Source organism: Panthera tigris, chromosome X (assembly GCF_018350195.1).
Source record: "Panthera tigris isolate Pti1 chromosome X, P.tigris_Pti1_mat1.1, whole genome shotgun sequence".
In the NCBI taxonomy this organism is placed as follows: Eukaryota; Metazoa; Chordata; class Mammalia; order Carnivora; family Felidae; genus Panthera; species Panthera tigris.
In genome coordinates this window covers 61,095,200-61,119,837 of record NC_056677.1, presented here as the reverse complement: position 1 = coordinate 61,119,837, position 24,638 = coordinate 61,095,200, and the positions used below count along the sequence as shown (strand labels likewise).

The 24,638-nt window shown below is 37.2% G+C and overlaps 1 protein-coding gene across 1 annotated transcript in view; it reads left to right on the top strand.

The window, feature by feature from the left end:
- Nucleotides 1-24,638, top strand: part of ZDHHC15 (zinc finger DHHC-type palmitoyltransferase 15) — a 184,519-nt gene that overhangs the window by 103,579 nt on the left and 56,302 nt on the right. The gene's annotated exons all lie outside the window — the stretch shown is intronic.

Sequence of the window (24,638 nt, the reverse complement as noted above, 5' to 3'; positions counted from 1 at the left end):
ACAAAAAGAGATTTTGGGGCGCCTGTGTGGCTCAGTCGGTTAAGCGTCCCACTTTGCCTCAGGTCATGATCTCGCGGTCCGTGGGTTCGGGCCCCGAGTCAGCTCTGTGCTGACAAGCTCAGAGCCTGGAGCCTGTTTCGAATTCTGTGTATCCCTCTTTCTCTGACCCTCCCCTGTTCATGCTCTCTCTCTCTCTGTCTCAAAAATAAATAAACGTTAAAAAAAAGAGATTTTTTAAAAAAGTAAATAATTTTCCATTACAAAAGAGATTCAGGGTAATCTTTAAAAAGGACTCGTAGTGATTAAGGTAAATGATAGTCTATTGAAGGATAGTCTATTGCAAGATCACTGACCATAGACACCTTGAAGACTAAGAAACCATTATCTGAACTGGTGATAAAATTAAAAAGCAAGAACAACTTGGATACTGAGGACTCATCTATTTCAATTTTGTAAAACTGTATAATATTAGAACCCAGTGATACTCTGGAAGACAACTAGAAAAAAATTACAATAGTTAAATTATTATTGTCAAACTGTACTCCCTTGAACCAAAGTGTTTCATACAGTATTTTGAGAAGGTTCATCAAAGAGTTTATAACTGTATCAGACATTTATACTGTGACTACTGTAAAACAAGTTAGGTTGTAAAGTAGAAAAAAAGGAAAGATGAAAGAGATTTAAACAGCTTCCAAACATTAGGAAAAATACTGATATAAATTTCTCCACTTATGGAACCAAAATGGTACACAGGAAAAATGAAATTAAATACAAATGAAAACATTAATAGAAGAATTGAGAAACATAAGAGATATAGGATATATAGAAAATAAATGGCAGCAGTCCTTCCTTATGAGTAATTATTGGAAATATAAATGGATTAAACCGTCTAACTAAAAGGCAAAAATTGACAAACATTATCATCTATTTTTTAAATTTTATTCTTTTTAAATTTTTAATTCCAGTATAGTTAACATACAGTGTAATATTAGTTTTAGATGCACAATTTAGTGAGTCAGCACTTACATACAACACCTGGTGCTCATCAGGAAAAGTGCACTCCTTAATCCCCATCACCTATTTAACCAATCCCCCCACCTACCTCCCCTCTGGTGACCATGAGTTTGTTCTCTATTAAGAACTTGTTTCTTGTTTGTCTCTCTCATTTTTTTCCTTTGTTCATTTGCTTAGTTTCTTAAATTTCACATACGAGTGAAATCATATGGCACTTGTCTTTCTCTGACTTATTTCGCTTAACATTATATTCTGTAGCTCCATCCATGTTGTTGCAAATGGCAAGGCTTTATTCCTTTTTATGGCTGAATAATATTCCAGTATATATATAGTATGTTAATAATACACATATCACATCTTATTTATCCATTCATCTGTCAATGGACACTTGTGCTGCTGCCATATTTGGCAATTATAGAAAAAAATGCAATAAACATAGGGGTTTATATAATCTCTTGAATTTGAGTTTTTGTATTCTTTGGGTATATACCCAGTAGCATGATGACTGGATCTAGGATAGGTCTAGTTTTATTTTTTTTAATGTTTATTTATTTATTTTAGAGAGAGAGAGAGAGAGAGAATGCACACAAGTGGGGGAAGAGCAGAGAGAAAGGGAGAGAGAGAATCCCAAGCAGGCTCCACCCTCAACACAGAGCCAACACAGGGCTCGATCTCATGACCATATCATGACCTGAGCCAAAATCAAGATAAAAAATTTAACCAACTGAGCCACTCAGGCAGCCCTGATATTGTCATTTTAAATTTTAACTATTCTAGGAGCACTTGGGTGGCTCAGTCAGTTAAGCAACTGACTTTGGCTCAGGTCACGATCTCACAGCTCATGGGTTGGAGCCCCATGTCAGGCTCTGTGCTGACAGTTCAGAGCCTAGAGCCTGCTTCGGATTATGTGTCTCCTTCTCTCTCTCCCTGCCCCTCACCAACTTATTCTCTCTCTCTCTCTCTCTCTCTCTCTCTCTCAAAAATAAACATTAAAAAAATTAAAAATAAATAAATTTTAACTATTCTAGTTACTAGTATAAATTTTTAAACAATTCTTTTTAATTTTGATAATTAAAAGTAACACTTGGGGAAACCCTTTAATTTGGGAGCTGTCCTTGAGAATATAACTTTTGTGTGGCATACTGAACCTGCTTGAAAGACAGAGTTGTTACTGCTAATATGTGATGAAAACTTTGTGGCTATTCAGTAAGTTAGTTTGGGTTTGGAATAAGATGTAATGCCTGGATGCCCTATTTCTGGCACTAACCAAGCCTTTTTGAGGATTAGAATGCAATGAGCTAGTAAACACATTTTGGGTGGACAATTGGTGGTAGACTGGAATGTATTTGGTATTAGAGAAATTAATATCATGGCTATCAAATAGGCCCCCAAAACTCATCTTTTCTTTTTAGCAATTAAAAATGTTGAAAATGTGGTCTTAAATGTTAGACATTTGCAGTTCTTATCTGAATCTTATCATCATCCCACCCAGTTTAGGCCTACAAAATTTCCAACCACTCAGCCTTTCTAGTTGCCTATAGGCTTTCTAAATAGTGTGAAGGAGACAATTTTTGTCCAGCTAAAATTCACATAATATAAAATTCCATTGTTTCAAATGTTTATATATTTTGAAAGAGAGAGTTTGTGTGTGTGAGCTGGGGGAGGGGTAGAGAGACAATCCCAAGCAGTCTCTGTGCTGACAGAGTGAGCTGACATGGGGCTCTATCCCATGACCTTGAGATCATGACCTGAGCTGAAATCAAGTCAGACACTTAACTGACTGAGCCACCCCAGCATTCCTAAAATTCCATTTTAAAGTGTACATTTCATAATGTATAATTAAGTGGTATTTAGTATATTCACAGTGTTGTTCAGCCATCACCACTATCTAGTTCCAGAATATTTTCATCACCTCAAAAGGAAACCCCATATGCATTAAACAATAGTTCCCTCTTTCCCCCATCTCCAGATCCTGGCAACCATTAATCTACTTTCTATCTCATTAGATTTCCTTCCTTTCTGGATATTGCATATAAATGATATCAAACAATATGTAGTCTTTGGTGTCTGGTGTCTTTCTGTTAGCATGTTTCCAAGGTTCATTCATGCTGTGGCATGTATTAGAATGCACTCTTGTTATGCCTGAACAATATTCCATTTATGGACATACCACATTTGGTTTATCCATTCATCTTTTTAAAAATTTTTTTTAGCGTTTGTTCCTTTTTGAGAGACATAGAGAGACAGTGTGAGTGGGGGAGAGGCAGAGAGAGAGGGAGACACAGAATCCAAAGCAGGCTCCAGTCTCTGAGCTGTCAGCACAGAACCCGATGTGGGGCTCAGACTCACGACTCAAGATCATGACCTGAGCCAGTCAGACGCCCAACTGACTGAGCCACCCAGGCGGCCCTATCCATTCATCTTTTGATGGATATCTTGGGTCTTTCCATCTTTTGGCTATAGTGAATAGTGCTCTATGAACGATTGTGTATAACTCTTTGTTTGAACATCTGTTTTCAATTCGAGTATATACCTAGGAATAATATTGCTAGGTCACATGATAATTTTATGTTTAACTGTATGAGAAACTGAAAAACTGTTTTCCACACCAGCTGTACCATTTTACATTCCCAGTATCAATGTATGAGGATTCAGAGTTTCCCACATCCACATTAACATTCATTCTTTTCTCTTTTCTTTTTTCTTTTTCTCTCTCACTCTCTCTCTCTCTCTCTCTCTCTCTCTCTCCCTCCCTCTCTCCCCCTCTCCCTCTCCCTCTCCCTCTCCCTCTCCCTCTCCCTCTCTTTCTTTCCATATGTATGTATATTTTGGACTTCTTGGTGGGTGTGAAGTAGTATCTCACTGTAGTTTTTATTTACATTTCTCTATGACTAATGATGTCAATCATCTTTCCATGTGCTTGTTGGCTATTCATATATATTCTTCATTTACTAGTTGGGTTGTTTGTCTTTTTGTTCTTGAGTTGTAAGAATCTTTATATATCTTGGACACTTGACATTTATCAGGTATGTAATTTGTGAATATTTTCTCCTATTCCATAGGTTGTCTCTTCACTCTGTTGGTAGTGTTTTGATGCCCAGAAGCTTTAAATTTTGAAGTAATCCAATTTATCTACTTTTACTTCTGTTGTCTCTGCTTTTGATGTCATATCCAAAAGATGATTGCCAGATCCAATGTCATGAAATTTATTCCCTATGTTTTCTTCTAAGGGTTTTGTGGTTTTAGCTTTTTATGTGTAGATACTTAATCCATTTGAGCTAATTTTTGTATATCATTTACGTTAAGGATCCAGCTTCATTATGTTGCATGTGCATGTGCATGTGCAGTTTTGCTAGGACCATTTGTTGAAAAGACCATCTTTCCCATTGAATGGTCTTGACACTCTTCAAAAATCATCTTACCACATATGTGAGGGTTTGTGGGCTCCTACTTCTACTCCATTAGTTTTTGTGTCTGTACCACACTGTTTTGAATCTTGTATCTTTGTAGTAAGTTTAGAAATAAATAAATGAGACAAGTAAGTTTGTTCTTTTTCAGGATTATTTTGGCTATTTGGGGTTCCTTGAGATTTCATATGAATTTTAAGATAGAATTTTCTATTTATACAGAAAAGTATCATTGGGATTTTGATAGAGATTGCATCAAATTTGTAGACTACTTTGGGTGGTAACAATATTCTTAACGATATTAACTTTTCTGATCCATGAACATGATATGTCTTTCCATTTATTTGTATCTAATTATTTTTAGCAACAGTTTTTAGTTTTCAGTGTACAAGATTTTCACCTCATTGATGAAGTTTATTCCTAAGTATTTTATTCTTTTTCATAATATTGTAAATGTAGTTGTTTTCTTAATTTTTATGATTATTCATTGCTAACATATGGAAATGCATCTGATTGTTGTCTGTTGATTTTGTATCCTACAATTTCGCTGGCTTTAACATATTACTTCTAACAGGTTTTGGTGGGGGAATCTTTAGGGTTTCTACATATAAGATCATACTATCTATGAACAGAGGTAATTTTACTCTTTTCTATCCAATTTGGATGCCTTTGATTATTTTTTTTTTTTCTTGCCTGCTTGCACTGGCTAGAGAAAGTGTTCCTCTCTTCTCTCTCTGTTATTTTTTTTAAGATTCTGAGAAGGGCTTATGTTATTTCTTCTTCTAATTGAATTTATCTGTGAAATCGTCAGTCCTGAGATTTTCATTATTGATTGCTTTTTGATTATTAAATCTCTTAACTTATTTTAGGTATATTCATTGGTTTTTTTCTTCTTGATTCAATTTTGGTACTTTTTGTATTTCTAGGAATTTTTCTGTTTTACCTAGGTTTCTAATTTCTTGGCACACAATTCTTATACTGTTTTCTTATAATTATTTCTGTTTCTGTAAGGTCTGTAGTAATGTAACATTTTCATTTCTGACATTAGTAATTTGTGTCTTCTCTCTCTCTCTCTCTCTCTCTCTCTCTCTCTCTCTCTCTTCCATTTAGTTAAAAGTTGCTTAAATTTGTCGATCTTTTCAAAGTCACAATTTTGGTGGTATTGTCTTATTGATTATTTGTACTGTTTTCTATTCCTCATTTGTTTTTATCCCTGCTCCAATGCTATTTACCACTGCAAACCTTGGGGTTAGATTGCTCTTCATTTCTGTTTTTTTTAATGTTTTATTTATTTTGAGAGAGAGACAGAGACAGAGACAGAGACAGTGCAAGCGGGGGAGGGGCAGAGAGAGAGGGAGACACAGAATTCAAAGCAAGCTCCAGGCTCTGGGCTGTCAACACAGAACGTGGCACAGGGCTGGAACTCAACAAACTGAGAGATCATGACCTGAGCTGAAGTTGGATGCTAAAAGTGCTGAGCCACCCAGGTGCCCCGCTCTTCATTTTCTGATTCCTTAAGATGTAAAGAATATTGAATTGATATTATTCCTTTTATAATATAGTTATTTATAGCTATAAATTTTCCTCTAAACACTGCTTTTTTGCATCCTATAATTTTTGGCATGTTGTTTTCTCATTTTCATTTATCTCAAAGTATTTTTTAAATGTCTCTGGTGATTTTTTATTAATTCATTAGTTGTTTAAGAGTGTGTTGTTCAATTCCACAAATTTGTGGATTTAAAGTTTTACTTCAGTTATTGATTTCTTTCATTCCACTGAAGTCAGAGATTGTATGATTACAGGTTTTTTTAATTTATTGAGATTGTTTTGCGTCCTAATCTGTGGTCTATACTGGAGGGTGTCCTGTGTGCTTATGGGAAGAATGTGTATTCTACTATCTTTGGGTGGAGTGTTATATATACGTGCGTTGCATCTAGTTGGTTTACAGTGTTATAAAATCCTCCATTCTTTATTGTTCTTCTGTCTAGATGTTCTATCTATTATTGAAAATGGGTGTTTGAAATCTTCAGTTATTATTGTAGAACTGTGTAATTTTCCTTCAGTTCTATCAGTTTTACTTCTTATATCTGGGGGCTCTTTCTATGTTTATAACTGCTGAATGTTCTTAATGTATTGACTATCTTATCAATATGTAATGTCTATCTCTTTCTTTTTTTAATGGATTAAATATTTTATTTTATTCATTTTATTTTTTCCAGCTTTATTAAGGTATGATTGGCAAATAAAAATTGTATATATTTAAAGTGTGAAATGTGATGCTTTGATATACATGTAAATTGTGAAATGATTATCACATGAACTAACATATCTGTCACCTCACATAGTTACCATTTTTGTTATGATGCACCCTTGAGATTATTCTCTTAGTATTTTAATAATACAATACATTATTAATACATTACTATTAACTATAGTCACCATGCTGTTCATTAGGTCTCCATAACCTATTCATTTTATATAACTAAAATTTTGTACACTTTTGCCAACATTTTCCCTAACTCCCACTTCTCAGTTCCTGTAACCATCATTCTCCTCTATTACTATGAATTTGACTTTTTTTTAAAAGATTCCACACATAAGTGAGATAATACGGTTCTTGTCTTTCTGTGTCTGGCTTATTTCACTTAGCATAATATCCTCTAGGTACATCCATGTTGTTGCAAATGGTAGGAATTCTTTAGTTTTAAAGACTGAGTAATATTCAGTTATACATATATTCCATATTTTCTCTATCCACTCATCTGTTGATGAACACATAGATAGTTTCTATATCTTTATGACTGTAAATAATGCTGCAAAAAATATGGGAGTACGTATGTTTCTTCAGCATACAACCTGTTTTCATATCCTTTGGGTGTACACCTAAAAGTGGGATTTCTGGATCAGATAGTAGTCCTATTGCAAATGTCTGAGGAATTCCATACTGTTTTCCATAATGGTGGTAGCAATTTATATTCCCACCGACAGTGAAAAAGGATTCCCTTTCCTCTACATCCTCACCAACACTTGTTTATGCTTTGACATTTTTTTTTTTTTTGATAATAGCCATCCTGACAGTTGTGAGGTAATATCTCGCTGTGGTTTTGATTTACATTTTTCTGATGATTAACAAAGTTGAGCACCTTTTCAAATACCTGTGTGCCATTTGTATGTTCTTTTGACCATTCTTAATATGGTTATTGTTATTATTATTGCTATTGAGTTGTATGAGTTACATATATTTTTTGTATAAAAACTGCTTATCAGATAGTTTGCAAAGATTTTCTGTCATTCCAAAGGCTGCTTTATCATTGTATTGATTTTTTCCTTTGCTATGCAGAAACTTTATAGTTTGAGGTAACCCCGCTTATTTGTTTCTTTGTTTGTTTTTGCCTTTGTTATGTGTGGATTTGGGACCAAATCCAAATTATTATGCCATAACCAGTGTCAAAGAGTTTTCCTCTTTTTTTTAGGATTATTATGGATTCAGGTATTTTGTTTAAGTAATTAATTCATTTTACTTGTTTTTCTTTTTTTTAAGTTTATTTAGAGAGTACATGAGCAAGCACAAGCAGGGGAGAGACAGAGAGAGGGGGAGACACAGAATCCGAAACAGGCTCCAGGCTCTGAGCTGTCAGCACAGAGACTGCTGCGGGGCTCAAACCTATGTACAAACTGTGAGATCATGACCTCAGCCAAAGATGAATGCTCAACTGACTGATCCACCCATGCACCCATCATTAATTCATTTTACATGAGTTTTTGTAAGATAAAGATCCATTTTCTTACTTTTGTGTCTGAATATCCATTTTTTCCAGCACATTTATTAAAGAGATTATCATTTTCCCATTGTGTATTTTTGGCAACATGGCTAAAGATTAGTTGACTGTATTTTGAGCTCTTGATTCTGTTCTAATGGTCTATGTGTCTCTTTTTATGCCAGTATGGTACTGTTTTGATTACTATAAATTTATAATATAATTTGAAATCAGGAAGTGTGATGCTTCTAGCTTTGTTTTTGTTGCTCAAAATTGCTTTAATTAATTAGGAACTTTTGTGGTTCCAAGAGGATTTTAGGATTATTTTATATATTTCTATAAAAGGATACTATTGGAATCTGTAGATAGCTTTGGGTGTGTGGATATTAATTTTTTTAATTCATAAACATAGGAAATCTTTCCACTTATTTGTGTCTTCCTCAATTTGTTTCATCAATGTTTTATAGTTTTTCTCCTACATTTCCTTCAACTCTTTGGTTAAATTTATTCCTAAGTATTTTATTCTATTTTTTTTCTAGCATCACTTATTTTATTTTATATTTTGTTTTATTTTTTATTTTTTAAGATAACTTATTGTCAAATTCGTTTCCATACAACATGCAGTGCTCATCCCAACAAATGCTCTCCTCCCTGCCCATCAAGCACTTTCCCATCTCCCCCACCCATCTACCCTTCATTTGTTCTCAGTCCTTAAGAGTCTCTTATGGTTTGCCTCCCTCCCTCTCTGTAAATTTTTCCCCACCCCTTCCCCCATGGTCTTCTGTTAAGTTTCTCAACTTCCACATATGAGGGAAAACATATGGTATCTGTCTTTCTCTGCCTGGCTTATTTCACTTAGCATAATACTTTCCATTTCCATCCACATTGCTGCAAAAGGCCATATTTCATTCTTTCTCATTACCAAGTAGTATTCCATTGTATATATAAACCACATCTTCTTTATCCATTTGTCAGTTGATGGACATTTAGGCTCTTTCCATAATTTGACTATTGTTGAAAGTGCTGCTATAAACATTGGGGTACAATTGCCCCTATGCATCAGCACTCCTATATCCTTTGAGGAGATTCAAAGCAGTGCTATTGCTGGGTCATAGGGTAGTTCTATTTTTAATTTTTTGAGGAACCTCCACACTGTTTTCCAGAGGAGCTGCACCAATTTGCATTCCCACCAACAGTGCAAGAGGGTTCCCGTTTCTCCACATCCTCTCCAGCATCTATGGTCTCCTGATTTGTTCATTTTGGCCACTCTGACTGGCGTGAGGTGATATCTCAGTGTCGTTTTGATTTGTATTTCCCTGATGAGGAGTGACGTTGAGCATCTTTTCATGTGCCTGTTGGCCATCTGGATGTCTTCTTTAGAGAAATGTCTATTCATGACTTTTGCCCATTTCTTCACTGGATTATGTGTTTTTTGGGTGTGGAGTTTGGTGAGTTCTTTATAAGTCGTGGATACTAGCCCTTTGTCCGATATGTCATTTGCAAATATCTTTTCCCATTCCGTTGGTTGCCTTTTAGTTTTGTTGACTGTTTCTTTTGCAGTGCAGAAGCTTTGTATCTTCATGAGGTCCCAATAGTTCATTTTTGCTTTTAATTCCCTTGCCCTTGGGGATGTGTCAAGTAAGAAATTGCTGCGGCTGAGGTCAAAGAGGTTTTTTCCTGCTTTCTCCTCTAGGGTTTTGTTGGATTCCTGTCTCACATTCAGGTCCTTCATCCATTTTGAATATATTTTTGTGTATGGTGTCAGAAAGTGGTCTAGTTTCATTCTTCTGAATGTTGCTGTCCAGTTCTCCCAGCACCATTTGTTAGAGAGACTGTCTTTTTTCCATTGGATGTTCTTTCCTGCTTTGTCAAAGATTAGTTGGCCATACTTTTGTGGGTCCAATTCTGGAGTCTCTATTCTATTCCATTGGTCTATGTGTCTGTTTTTGTGCCAATACCATGCTGTCTTAATGATTACAGCTTTGTAGTAGAGGCTAAAGTCTGGGATTGTGATGCCTTCCGCTTTGGTTTTCTTCTTCAATATTACTTTGGCTATGTGGGGTCTTTTGTGGTTCCATACAAATTTTAGGATTGCTTGTTCTAGCTTCGAGAAGAATGCTGGTGCAATTTTGATTGGGATTACACTGAGTGTGTAGATAGCTTCAGGTAGTATTGACATTTTAATAATATGTATTCTTCCAATCCATGAGCACGCAATGTTTTTCCATTTCTTGGTATCTTCTTCCATTTCCTTCATAAGCTTTCTATAGTTTTCAGCATACAGATCTTTTACATCTTCACTTAGGCTTATTCCTAGGTATTTTATGGTGTTTGGTGCAATTGTGAATGGGATCAGTTTCTTTATTTGTCTTTCTGTTGCTTCATTATTGGTGTATAAAACTGAAACCTATTTTTGTACATTGACTTTGTACCCTGCGACTTTGCTGAATTCATGTATCAGTTCTAGCAGACTTTTGATGGAGTCTGTTGGGTTTTCCACGTAGAGTATCATGTTGTCTGCAAAAAGTGAAAGTTGGACTTCATTATTGCTAGTTTGATTCTTTCATTTCCTTTTGTTGTCTGACTGCTGATGCTAGGACTTCCAATACTATGTTAAACAACAGTGGTGAGAGTGGACATCCCTGTCATGTTCCTGATCTCAGGGGGAAAGCTCTCAGTTTTTTCCCATTGAGGATGATATTAGCTGTGGGCTTTTCAGAAATGGCTTTGATGATGTTTAAGTATGTTCCTTCTATCCCAACTTTCCTGAGGGTTTTCATCAAGAAAGGATGCTGTATTTTGTCAAATGCTTTTTCTGCCTCAATTGACAGGACCATATGGTTCTTATCTTTTCTTTTATTAATGTGATGTATCACATTGATTGATTTGCTAATGTTGAACCAGCCCTGCAGCCCAGGAATGAATCCCACTTGATCATGGTGAATAATTCTTTTTATATACTGTTGAATTCGATTCGCTAGTATATTGTTGAGAATTTTTGCATCCATATTCATCAGGGATATTGGTCTGTAGTTCTCTTTTTTTTTTTTTTTTTTTTTTTTTGCTGGGTCTCTGTCTGGTATGGGGATCAAAGTAATGCTGGCTTCATAGAATGAGTCCAGAAGTTTTCCTTCCATTTCTATTTTTTGGAACAGCTTGCAAAGGATAGGTATTAACTCAGCTTTAAATGTCTGGTAGAATTACCCAGGGAAGCCATCTGGTCCAGGACTCTTATTTGTTGGGAGATTTTTGATGATTGATTCAATTTCTTCACTAGTTAAGGGTCTCTTCAAATTTTCTATTTTGTCCTGTTTGAGTTTTGGTAGTGTGTGGGTGTTTGGGAATTTGTCCATTTCTTCCATATTGTCCAGTTTTTTGGCATATAATTTTTCAAAATATTCCCTGATGATTGCTTGTGTTTCTGAGGGACTGGTTGTAATAAATCTATTTTCATTCGTGATTTTATCTATTTAGGTCCTCTCTCTTTTCTTTTTGAGAATCCTGGCTAGAGATTTATCAATTTTGCTCATTTTTTTCAAAAAACCAACTCTTGGTTTCATTGATGTGTTCTACTGTTTTTTTGGATTCTGTATTGTTTATTTCTTCTCTGATCTCTATTATTTCTCTTCTTCTGCTGGGTTTGGGGTGTGCTTGCTGTTCTGCTTCTACTTCCTTTACATGTGCTGTTAGACTTTCTATTTGGGATTTTTCTTGTTTCTTAAGATAGGCCTGGATTGCAATGTATTTTCCTCTCAGGACTGCCTTTGCTGCATCCCAAAGGGCTTGGATGGTTGTATTTTCATTTTTATTTGTTTCCATATATCATTTAATTTCTTCTCTAATTGCCTGGTTGACCCATTCATTCTTCAGTAGGATGTTCTTTAACCTCCATGCTTTTGGAGGTTTTCCAGACTTTTTCCTGTGGTTGATTTCAACTTGCATAGCATTGTGATCTGAAAGTGTGCATGGTATGATCGCAATTCTTTTATATTTACTGAGGGCTATTTTGTGACCCAGTATGTGGTCTATCTTGGAGAATGTTCCATGTACACTTGAGAAGAAAGTATATTCTGCTTCTTTGGGATGTAGAGTTCTAAATATATCTGTCAGTCCATGTGGTCCAATGTATCTTTCAGGGCCATTATTTCTTTTCTGATTCTGTGTCTAAATTATCTGTCCATTTCTGTAACTGGAGTATCAAAGTCCCCTGCAACTACCACATTCTTATCAATAAGGTTGCTTATGTTTGTGATTAATATTTTTAAATATTTGGGTGCCCTAGAATTCGGTGCATGGACATTTATAATTGTTAGCTCTTCCTGATGGATAAACCCTGTAATTATTTTATAATGCTCTTCTTCATCTCTTTTTATAGCCTTTAAAGTCTAGTTTGTCTGATATAAGTATGGCTACTCCAGCTTTCTTTTGACTTCCAGTAGCATGATAGATAGTTCTCCATCCACTCACTGTCAATCTGAAGGTGTCCTTAGGTCTAAAATGAGTCTCTTGCAGACAGCAAATAGTTGGGTCTTATTTTTTTCATCCATTCTGATACCCTATGTCTTTTGGTTGGAGCATTTAGTCCATTTACATTCAGTGTTATTATTGAAAGATATGGATTAATCATTGTGATGTCTGTAGGTTTCATGCTTGTTAGTGATGTCTCTGGTATTTTGTGGTCCTTGCAACATTTTAGTCACAGAATCCCCCTTAGGATCTTTTGTAGGGCTGGTTTAGTGGTGATGAATTCCTTCAGTTTTTGTTTGTTTGGGAAAACTCTCTCCTATTCTGAATGGCAGGCTTGCTGGATAAACGATTCTTGGCTGCATATTTTTCCTGTTCATCACATTGAATATTTCCTGCCATTCCTTTCTGGCCTGCCAAGTTTCAGTAGATAGGTCTGCTATTACTCTTATGTGTCTATCTTTGTATGTTAAGGCCCGCTTATCCCTAGCTGCTTTCAGAATTCTCTATTTATCCTTGTATTTTGCCAGTTTCACTATATGTCATGCAGAAGATCAATTCAAGTTATGTCTGAAAGGAGTTCTCTGTGTCTCTTGGCTTTTGATGTCTGTTTCCTTCCCCAGATTGGGGAAGTTCTCAGCTATGATTTGTTCAAGTAAACCTTCAGCTCCTTTCTCTTTCTCTTTGTCTTCTGAAATTCCTATGATACGGATATTGTTCCATTTGATTGCATCACTTAGTTCTCTAATTCTCCCCTTGTGATCCTGGATTTTTAATCTGTTTCTCAGCTTCCTCTTTTTCCATAATTTTATCTTCTAATTCACCTTTTCTCCCCTCCACCTTTTTAATCTGTTGCTGTGGCAGTCTCTATTTTATTTTGCACTTCATTTGTAGCATTTTTTTAATTCATCATGACTGTTTTTTAGTTCCTTGATCTCTGCAGTAACAGATACTTTACTGTCTTCTATGCCTTTTTCAAGCCCAGCAATTAATCTTATGACTATTATTCTAAATTCTTGTTGAGTTATATTGCTCATATCTGTTTTGATCAATTAGTTAGCTGTCACTTCTTCCTGGAATTTCTTTTGAGGGTAATTCTTCCATTTCATCATTTTGGCTAGTTTTCTGTCCTTTATCAGTTTTAAAAGTTTGTTATGTGCTCTGCCCCTGCAAGCACTGCTATATTAAAGGGGGGTCATTCACTGTCCAGGGCCTGACCCTTCAGGAGGTGTTTTTTGGAGAGTGTTACTTGCTCTTTGTTGTTGTGACTTTGGTTATTTTATTTCTGTACTTGTAGTGATGTTTTGGACCCTCTACGAGGTGTGCCTTGATTTGTTCCTTGATGTAGCCCTAAAAAGGAAAACAGACAAACAAACATGAAACAAATACATGCAAACACACATACAAATAAAACAAACAAATGGACAAAACACACATGCAAACACACAAACAAAAAAAATTCTAAAAATTAAAAAAAAAAAAAACAGAAACACCAGCTACAAGCAAAGAACAGGGTGGAGGCGGTTCTGATGGAAGAGCACATACAAAGAGAAATGACAGGGGAGGGAACAAAGAGAAAGAGAGACTAAATAGCTTAATTAAGAGAGAGAGAGAGAGAGAGAGAGAGAGAAATAAAGAAGGAGGTGGGGAAGGAAAAAAATGAAGATAAAGTTACCCAGACTGAGAAGCTCTGTGGCTTGATTATTTCAGAGAGAGAGAAAGAAAAGGACAGGAGATGTAGAACATGTATCAAGGGAATGGAGTAAATATGTCTGCTTAAACAAACCAACAACCAGAGTAACCAGCCTAGAGGAGGGAAGAGATAGGAAGGGAGAATATATCTAAATAGCAAGAATTGTCCTGGAGTTAAACCAGGCTATGCAGCATCACTGGTCTGGATGATGGAGCCATCTGGTTGCACAGCATCTATCTGGCTCCAGCAGAAAGGCAGTTACCCAGCATGGAGGGGTGTGGTTTGGTGTAGGCTTGTCCCACCTCCACTATGGGACCCAGGACTGATCCCTGAGGCCCTGCCTTGGTGGTGGTGGTGGGGAGAATGCTGATCCCCCAGTCTCTTCTCCACGACCTGGTGGACTCCTTGTGAGTTGTCCTCATTGTGTCACAGGCGTAGATGGGGAAGTCCTTCTTGCTCCAGCAAATCCCCTGGCCTGGTACTTGTCTAGAATTCAAAGTCCCTCTCCGTGGACTCTGGCACTGGGGGAGCACCTCTCTGTGCAGCTCAATATGTGGTCCAGGCTGGCTTTGTCTGTGCTGCTGCACTTCAGGAAGGACTGCCTTTTCCTGCTGCAAACTGTGCGGCTGACCTCGCTGCTGAGCCCAGGGGTGGTGAATGCAGGCAGGCTTCGTCTTTTGCCACAGCACTCCAGGGAGGGGGCTGCTTTCTCCTACTGTGGACTGCGCCCTTGACCTAGCCACTGATTCCGGGGGTGGCGGATGCAGGCAGGCTTTGTTCTATCACGCAGCCCTCCAGGGAGTGGACTGCTTTCTCCTACTGCGGACTGCACCCCTGTTCTACCACTGAGCCCAGGGCTGGCTCCCCTCCTCCCCAGGTGCCTGAACAGGGAGCCGGCCCCAGTCCGAAGAAAGCCCCACAGTTAGAGATAGGATCCCTCTCAGTTCCAGACTGGGGTTTTTCTCTTCTCCAGATACAGTCCTACACTTCCCCAGCCACTCTTTCTCTTCCCTTTGTCTCTCTGCAGAAGGGTATCCCTCCCCTCCATGCCTACGGGGCCAGTTTTATCTCCCCCAGTTCGCTATCACCCACCTATGGTTTCTCAAGTTGTCTTGTGTTCTTCCCGGTAGATTCAGTCTCTTTTCCTCCCTGACTCTTGGGGTTCAAATCCTTTGGTTTCATTACTTCTTTGTTTGGGAGATGTGGGAAGTACGGATGCCCCTACTTCTCCATGTTGGCCCCTCCTCCCAGTATTTTATTCTTTCTGATGCTACTGTAATGCAATTGTTTTCTTAACTTCTTTTTTTGGATAGTTTGTTTTTACAGTATAGAAATGCAACTGATTTGGGGATTTTTTGTTTTGTTTTGTTTTGTTTTGTTTTTTACCTTGCAACATTACTGAATTTATTAGTTTTTGTGGGCTTTTTGGCGTTTTGTATATGTAAGATCCTATCATCTACTAATAGAAAACATAACGTCTTCCTTTCTGATTTGTATGCCTTTATTTCTTTCCTTTCCTAATTGCTCTAGCTATCACTTCCAGTAATATGTTGAATAGAAGTGGCAAGAGTGGGAATCCTTTTCTTGTTCCTGATCTTAGAGGGCAAGCTTTCAGATTTTCACAATTGAGTATGACATTAACTGTGGGTTTCTCATCTGTGGCCTTATGTTGAGGTATATTTGATCTACACCTAATTTGCTGAGAGTTTTTAATCATGAAGTGATGTTGAAATCTGTCAAATGCTTTTTGTGCATCTATTGAGATGATTATATGACTTTTGTCCTTCATTTTGTAAATATGGTATATCACATTTATTGATTTACATATGTTAAGCCATCCTTGTATCCTAAATATAAATCCCACTTGGCCATAATGAGTGATCTTTTTAATATGCTGTTGAATTTGGTTTACTAATATCTTAAGGATTTTGCATCAATGTTTACCAAGGATATTGGCCTGTGATCTTCTTTTCTTGTAATGGCCTTGTTTGGCATTGTTATCATGATAATGCCGACTTTGTAAAACGAGTTTTGAAGTGTACTGTTCTCGCCAATATTTTGGAAGAATTTGAGAAGAACTGGTGTTAATTCTTCAAATATTTGGTAGAATTCACCAATGAAGCTATCTGGCCCTGGACGTTTCTTCATTTGGAGATTTTTGATTACTGATTCAAAGTCCTTACTTGTTAATGATCCATTAGTATTTTCTGTTTCTTCATGTTTCAGTCTTTGTGGGTTGTATGTGTCTGGAAATATCCGTTTCTTCTAGGTTATCCCATTTATTAAATGTTCACAGTAGTCGCTTATAATCCCTTGTATTTCTGTGTTATGAGTTGTAATGTCTTCTCTTTCATTTTTTATTTTATTTATTTGAGTCTTCTCTTGTTTTCTTAGTCTAACTAAAGGTTTGTCAATTTTGTTTATCTTTTCAAAAATCAGCTCTTAGTTTCTTTGACACTTTCTGTGTTTTTTTTCTAGTCATTATTTCATTTATTTCTGCTCTCATATTTTTTAGTTCATTCTTCTATTAACTTTGGGCTTCATTTCTTCTTTTTCTACTTATTTGAGATAAAAACAGATTGTTTGAGATATTTCTTTTTTCCCATTGTAGGTATTTATTGTTACAAACTTCTCACTTAGAACTGCTTTTGCTGCATATCATAAGTTTTGCTATGTTGTGCTTCTATTTTAATTTTTTTCAATATATATTTTTATTTCTTTCTTGATTTCCTCTTGACCTATAGGTTATTCAAGAAGGTGTTGTTTAATTTCCAAAAAAATGTGAACTTTACAGTTTTCCTCCTGTTATTCATTTCTAGTTTTATGTAGTCATGACCAGAAAATACCCTTAATATGATTTCCATCCTTAAATTTAAATAACAATTCTTAAATTTGTTAAGATTTGTTAAGATTTTTTTTTTTTGTCAAACTTATGATCTATTCTGGGGAATGTTCTGCGTGTGACTAAGAAGAATATGTATTATATTGCTGTTGGGTAGAATGTTTTGTACATATTTGTTGGGTCCATTTGGTTTATAGTGTTATTCAAATTTGCTTTTCCTTATGGATTTTCTGTCTGGATGATCTATAAATTGATAAAAGATGGATATTAAAGTCCCCTATTTTTTAAAATTTTTCTAATGTTTATTTTTGAGAGAAAGAAGTGAGTGGGAGAGGAGGAGAGGGGGAGAGAGAGGGAGAATCCGAAGCAGGCTCCAGGCTCTGAGCTGTCGACACAGAACCCAACACTGGGCTCAAACTCAGAGACTGTGAGATCATGACCTGACCTGAACTCTGAGGCTTAACTGACTGAGCCACCCAGGGGCTCCTAAAGTCCCCTATTTTTTATTGTATTGTTTCCTATTTCTTCCTTCAGTTCTGTCAATCTTTGCTTTATATATTTAGATGCTTCAATGTTGGGTACATAAATATTTAAAATTTTATATTAGCCCTTTATCATTGTATAATGACCTTCTTTGTCTCCTGTTATAGTTTTTTACATAAAGTCTCTTTTGTCTGCTATAGTATAGCTAAACTTGCTTGCTTTTGATTTTCATTTGCATGGAGTATGCATGGAATACTATTCCTTTGCTTTCACTCTATAAATCTGATTGTGATTGTCTTATACAAAGCATGTAGTTGTGTTTGTTTGTTTGTTTGTTTTTAAATCCAGTCAGCCATTCTATGTCTGTTGATTGGATAATTTAACCTATTCACATTTAAAGTAATGATCCATAGGTAAGGATGTACTATATCATTTTGCTAATTCTTTTCTGGCTGTTCTGTAGTTCCTTTGTTTCTTCCTCCTTGCTGTTTTCTTTTGTGATTTGATAATTTTCTGTGGTGATGTGTTTTTATTTCTTTCTCCTTCTCTTTTGTTTATCTGCTAGAGTTTTTAAATTTGTGGTTACCATGGAACATACATAAAACATTTATAATATTCTATTTAAAGCTAGTTATTTTACTTAACATAACACTCTCCATTTCCATCCACGTTGCTACAAGAGGCCATATTTCATTCTTTTTCATTGCCACATAGTATTCCATTGTGTATATAAACCACAATTTCTTTATCCATTCATCAGTTGATGGATATTTAGGCTCTTTCCATAATTTGGCTAACAGAAGACCATGGGGGAGGGGAAGAAAAAAAAAGAGGTTAGAGAGGGAGGCAGCCAAAACATAAGAGACTCTTAAAAACTGAGAACAAACTGAGGGTTGATGGGGGGTGGAAGGGAGGAGAGGGTGGGTGATGGGTACTGAAGCTGGCACCTGTTGGAATGAGCACTGGGTGTTGTATGGAAACCAATTTGACAATAAATTTCATATTAAAAAAAAAAAGAACTACATGCAACAAGCATGGTATAAATAAATAAATAAATAAATAAATAAATAAATAAATAAAGCTAGTTAAAATGTAACTTTGGTTGCATCCAGAAATGTCACCCTATTTCTTCACCCCAACATTTTATGTTTTTGATTTCACAATTTATATCTTTTTGTAGTGTATTTACTAAAATTTATTTTAGCTATAGTTATTTTAATGCTTTGTCTTTTAACATTTATCCTAGAATTAAAAGTAATTTATTCACTAGTATTACAGTATTACAGTATTTTGAAATGGGTAGATAGTAACCATTACCAGTGAATTTTGTTTACTTTCATATGTGTCCATGTTACTAATTAGAATCTTTCCATTTCAGCTTGGAAAACTCCCTTCAACATTTTTTATATGGCAGTTCTGGTGATGAACTCTCTTAAATTTTATTTGGTGGGAAAATCTTTATTTCTTCTTTATTTCTAAAGGATGGCTTCGCTAAGTAAAGCAATCTAGGTTGGTAGTTTTTTCTTTTCCTGCCAGCATTTTAAATAGGTCATCCTACAGTGTCCTGATGTGCAAGGTTTCTGTTAAGAAATCCACTAATAGATTTATAGGGGTTCCCATGTAAATAACCAGTGTATTTTTTCTTGCTGCTTTCAGAATTCTCTTTGTCTTTGATTCTTAAAAGTTTGATTATAATGTGTCTTGGTGAAGTCTTCTTTTGGGTGAAGATGTTTGGGGACTTTCAACCTTCATGTATCTGGATGTTCATATGTCTCCCCAAATTTGGAAATTTTTCAGCCATTATTTCTTTAAATAAGCTTACTGTCCCTTTCTTCTCCTTTTATTTCCATAATGCATATATTCTTATATCTGATAGTCATACAGGTTCCATGAACTGTCTTCACTCTTTCATTTGTTTTCCTTTTTGTTACCCTAACTGGGTAATTTCAAAAGACCTGTCTTTGAATTTACAGATTCTTTATTCTGCCTGATTCTTTAAGAATGGTGTCAATACTCCCTATACCGTTTTTCATTTTATTAATTGTATTCTTCAGCTCCAGAATTTCTGTTTGGTTCTTTTTTATGATTTATCTTTAACTTCCTGTTTTGTTTATATATTGTTTCCCTGATTTTGTTATGCTATCTAACTTTGTTCTCTTGTAATTTGCTGAACTTCCTCAAAACAATTAATTTGAGGGTTTTTTTATAAATAGATCTCCATTTCTTTGCAGTTGGTTACTGGAATATTGTGTTCCTTGGATGGTGTCATTTTTTCCCTGAGTTTTTGGATTTCTTGCAGCATTATACTGATGTATGTGTATTTGATGGCACAGTCATCTCTTCTAGACTTTATGGACTGGTTTCAGTGAAGAAAGACCATCACTTGTGGGTGGATGCAACAGTGTTGGATGGGTGACGTGAGGCAGTTGAAGCTCCAGGTGAGGTTCAGCGGCATTGTCTCTGTGCAGCTCTTATCACCTGTCATCAGAATCAACAAACACTAAAGGGGCCTTTGGTGGCCAAGGCTGCAGGTATCTTCAGTGGCAGTGAGGGCTGTTGGGGTCTTCAGTGGTGAAGGCTGCTTAAGTCCTCCCGATCTCTTTTTCTCCCATGGTGGAAATCATGGCTAAGAGAATCCTTCCAGGCCATGGGTCCATCCTGTGAGCACACTTACAGTGGCTGTATCAATAGTGTTTTATGCATGGGTACCATTGGAGTAGCCATGGAGCCAGAGTCTAGAGTAGAGGCATCCATGAAGCCACTGGGGTGGCTCTGTGGTCTGGGGTCATGGTGATATTAGTGTCTTGGGTACAGGTACCCCTACTGCAGTGTTGGTAATGGTGTGTGAGGTATAGGTGCTTGTGGAGCAGCTGTGGAGCTGGGGTCCAGAGCATAGGCTTGTACACAGCTACAGAGGCTCTGGGTCTGAGGCATAGGCACTCCTGCTGTGGAAATGATTCCATCATCCTCTGTGAAAGCATTCACTATTCTGCGAGCAGTTGTGTGTGGTATATGGATGAGCCTGCTATGATAGTGGCTTGGGTGTCCTAGTTTTGTACACTTGTGGAGCAGCTATGGACGTGGGTTCTAGAGGGCTTGTGCACCCACTGCAGCAGTTCTACAGTTTCCATAATGTGAGTACTTCAAGAGTGGCCATGGAACCAAGGTCCAGAACACAGATGTGCATGAAATGATAGTGTCTCAGAGCTTGGGATATGCGATACACTTTCATGCCAGCGGCTCTGGTTTTGGAGGTACTGGTGCATGCAGGATGGCCATGGAGCCAGGATCTGTGGCATAGGAATGCATTCAGTGGCTGTGAAGCTGGGGTCTGATGTGCAGATGCACATGAAGTGGCCATGGCTCTGGGATCTAGGGCAAGCACAGACTTAGGGGAAGTGGCAGACCTGGTACTAGGGTGGCACAGTAGTAATTTCATTTCATAGGGAGGTCTCAACAGTGTCTCATTCTCTGGGGAGTCTATTGTGATAGCTTTTGGTTACCTCAGTGACAAAATCTGCGAGTATCATCTGCAGAGCAGGCTGCTGGGATCCACCCAACAAACACTATTGACTCCTCTGCTGTAAAAGTTGTTGGAATTCGTGGCTATTCATGGGAGTTTTTGAGGTCCTCAGCGGCAAAAGTTGCCAGGATCCTCTATAGAGCAGGCCACTGGGAACTGCATTGGCACCTGCCACATGGCTGATACTGATAGTCTTTGCCCACTTTCTTTGTTCCTAGTCCTTTCCAGATGTCTCAGCCATGCTGATCTCCCCAGCAATACTTTCTGTGTGATTATTCTCCATTTTTCATTCCACTGTGTTGTTGCATGTTCTTAATTAGATTCTTAAGCCCTCCCAGGGCTTTCTTCATCCAAACATACTGTCTTCATCCAAACATACTCCAGTAGGAGGCTGGTCTCTCCTACTCTGCTATCTTTCTGACATCACTAATATGGTCTTTATCTTCTTTGTGTCTTGTAACAGTTTTGGCTTAAAGCCTCTTTCATGTGATATTGGTATACCTACCCTTGATCTCTTTTGATTACTATTTGCTTAGAATACCTTTTTCCATCATTTCACTTTCAGCCTATTTACATCTTTGGTTCTGAAGTGACTTGTTTATAGATATCATAAAAATAGATCATAATGGGACTTCCAGGGAAGATGGCAGAGTAAGAGGACCCTAGGCTCACCTCTTCCCACAGATACAACTAGAAAACACTCATATCAGTGTAAATACCCTGGAAAATGACCTGAGGACTGGTAGAATAAACTCCACAATTAAATATAGATAAGATGTCACATCAAAGAGGATAGGAAGGGCAAAGACGTGGTCAGGAACTAAAGGGTCTCCTGGGACTGTCTGCAGGAGGGGGGGATGGCATGAGCACGAAAAGGGGAGAGAAAAAACCCACCACACTGGTAAGCCTGCATAGGGAATACAAAACCCAATAGAATTTGCCTTTGAAAATCAGAGGAGCTGAATTTCATGAGCTTTTATAACCAGTGGGACGTAAAACCTGAAAATTAAAAAAATCAGTAGGCTCAGCACTGAGAGAGCTTGTGGGCAAGAGGAAATGGAATCCCTATCCTTAAAAAGACAGCACAACAAACAGCCTGTGGAGATACAGCATAGAAGCAGCAGTTTGGAAGGTGCCTGGGGCATATGGGAGGGAGTTATTTACTAATCTCAGAGCATCTCCTGGAGAGACAGAAATAATAGGGAAACTACTCCAAGAACAAAGGAACTGGCAGATGCCATTTACCTCCCTCACTCTAGAGCAGAAAAACACAGCCACCTGCTAGACTTACTACATAACTTGCCAGCACTGCCATCTCGACCCCCCTTGCAGTACTTCTGCCAGTCCAGTGCTGTAGACAGTCTGCATCAGTCTGTCACTGCAGGGCCCCTCCCACAGAGGACCAGGGACATACAAAGCTTGTTAGCACCACCACCCCACCAATCACCCCCACACTATGTTGGGCAGATGTGCACTTTCCAATACACTCTTCACCAGAGCCCATACAGGGTGGTACCATAGGCCTGGCAGTATGCAAGCAGACCCTACAGTGGCCACCAACACACCAACGTGACTCCTGCCCTTGAGAAAGAGAAAGATAACCACACACACCAGTCAGACTGAGACCCTGGCAGAGGCCTGGAGGCAGACAACTGGTCTGACTTCAAGACTTTCCACCAATGAAAGTTTCTCATAGGACAAGATGGGAAAAGCACCCAACAATTAGGTGCTACTGCACCACTGGTCTGACTCTACTCAAGTCCAAAGCACCCCCAGACTTCTCATTAACACCACATGGAGGAAACACTGCTGCCAATAGGCAAAGAGAGCCATTGGTGATAATTGGACTGAAGGAAAAAGTAGGTCAGCCACAACAGCAGGGTGTATGTATTACACATAGAAGACATGCCTGAAGGGCCAGGTTCTGAACAGGGGACACTGCACAGCAGAGTACTACAGGACCTCTTCTTCATAAGGCCATTACTTTCAAGTTCAGGAGACATAGCTGTCTTTCCTAACACACAAAAACAGACACAAAGAGTAAGACAAAATGAGGAGACAGAGGAATATGGCCCAAATGAAATAACAGGACAAAATTACAGTAAGAGACCAAAGTGAAACAGAGATAAGTAATATGCCTAACAGAGAATTTAAAGGAATGATCATAAAGATACTCACTGGAGTTGAGAAAAGAGTAGAAGACATCAGTGAGACCCTTATGAAAGATATAGGAAAAATATTTAAAAAACAATCAGACATGAAGAACACAATGCATTAAATTAAAAATACATTCGATGGAATGAATATTAAACTAGATGAAGTAGAAGAACAAATTAGTGACCTGAAGGACAAAGTAATGCAAAATAATGAAGCTGAGTAGGTGAGAAGAAAAATGTGCAAAACAAAAATAGACATAGGGAATTCAGTGACACTACCAAGTGTAATAATATTCAATGTATACAGATCCCAGAAGAAGAGAGAGAAAAGGGGAAAAAATTTATTTGAAGAAATAATAGATGAAAATTACCTGAATCTGGAGAAGAAAACAGAAATCCAGATCCAGGAGGCAGAGAGATCCCACAATAAAATCAACTCAAGGAGTTCCACACCAAGACACAGAGTAACTAAGATGGCAATAAGTAGTAATAAAGAGAATTTTAGAAGCCGCAAGAAAAAAGAAGATAGTTACATACAAGGGAAATCCCATAAGGCAATCAGCTGATTTTTTCAGCAGAAATTTGCAAGCCAGAGGGAGGGGCATGATATATTCAAGGTGTTGAATGGGAAAAATCTGAAGCCAAGAGTACTCTATACAGTAAGGCTATCATTCAAAATAGAGGGAGAAATCAAGAGTTTCCCAGACAAACAAAAGTTAAGAATTCATGAATACTAAATCAGCCCTACAAGAATTGTTAAAGGTGAATCTTTGAGTGTAAAGGAAAGCCCACAAGCAAGAGTAAAGTAGGAAGCACAAAAGCAGTAAAAATAAGTTTATGTGTAAAAATAAGTACAGGGACTCACAAAATAAAAGGATGTAAAGTATGACACCATATACCTAAAAAATGAGGAGGAAAGAAGTTAATGATGGGTTCAAATTTAAGCAACCATCAAATTAGTATAAACTGCCATATACAGAATATTTTATATGCAATTCGAATGGTAACCAAAAAATCAAAACCAGTAATACATACGCAAACAAATAAAGAGAAAATAATCCAGGTATATCACTAAAATAAAAGCCAACTAATCATGAGAAAGAAGAGCAAGAGAAGAAAGGAATGGAGAAAAACTACAAAAACAATAAAACAAGTAACAAAATGACAACAAATACATACCTATTAACAATAACTTTGAATTTAAATGTATTAAACGATCCAACAAAAGACATATGGTGATGGAATGGATAAAAAGGATGATTCATCTATATCCTGTCTACAAGACATTCATTTCAGAT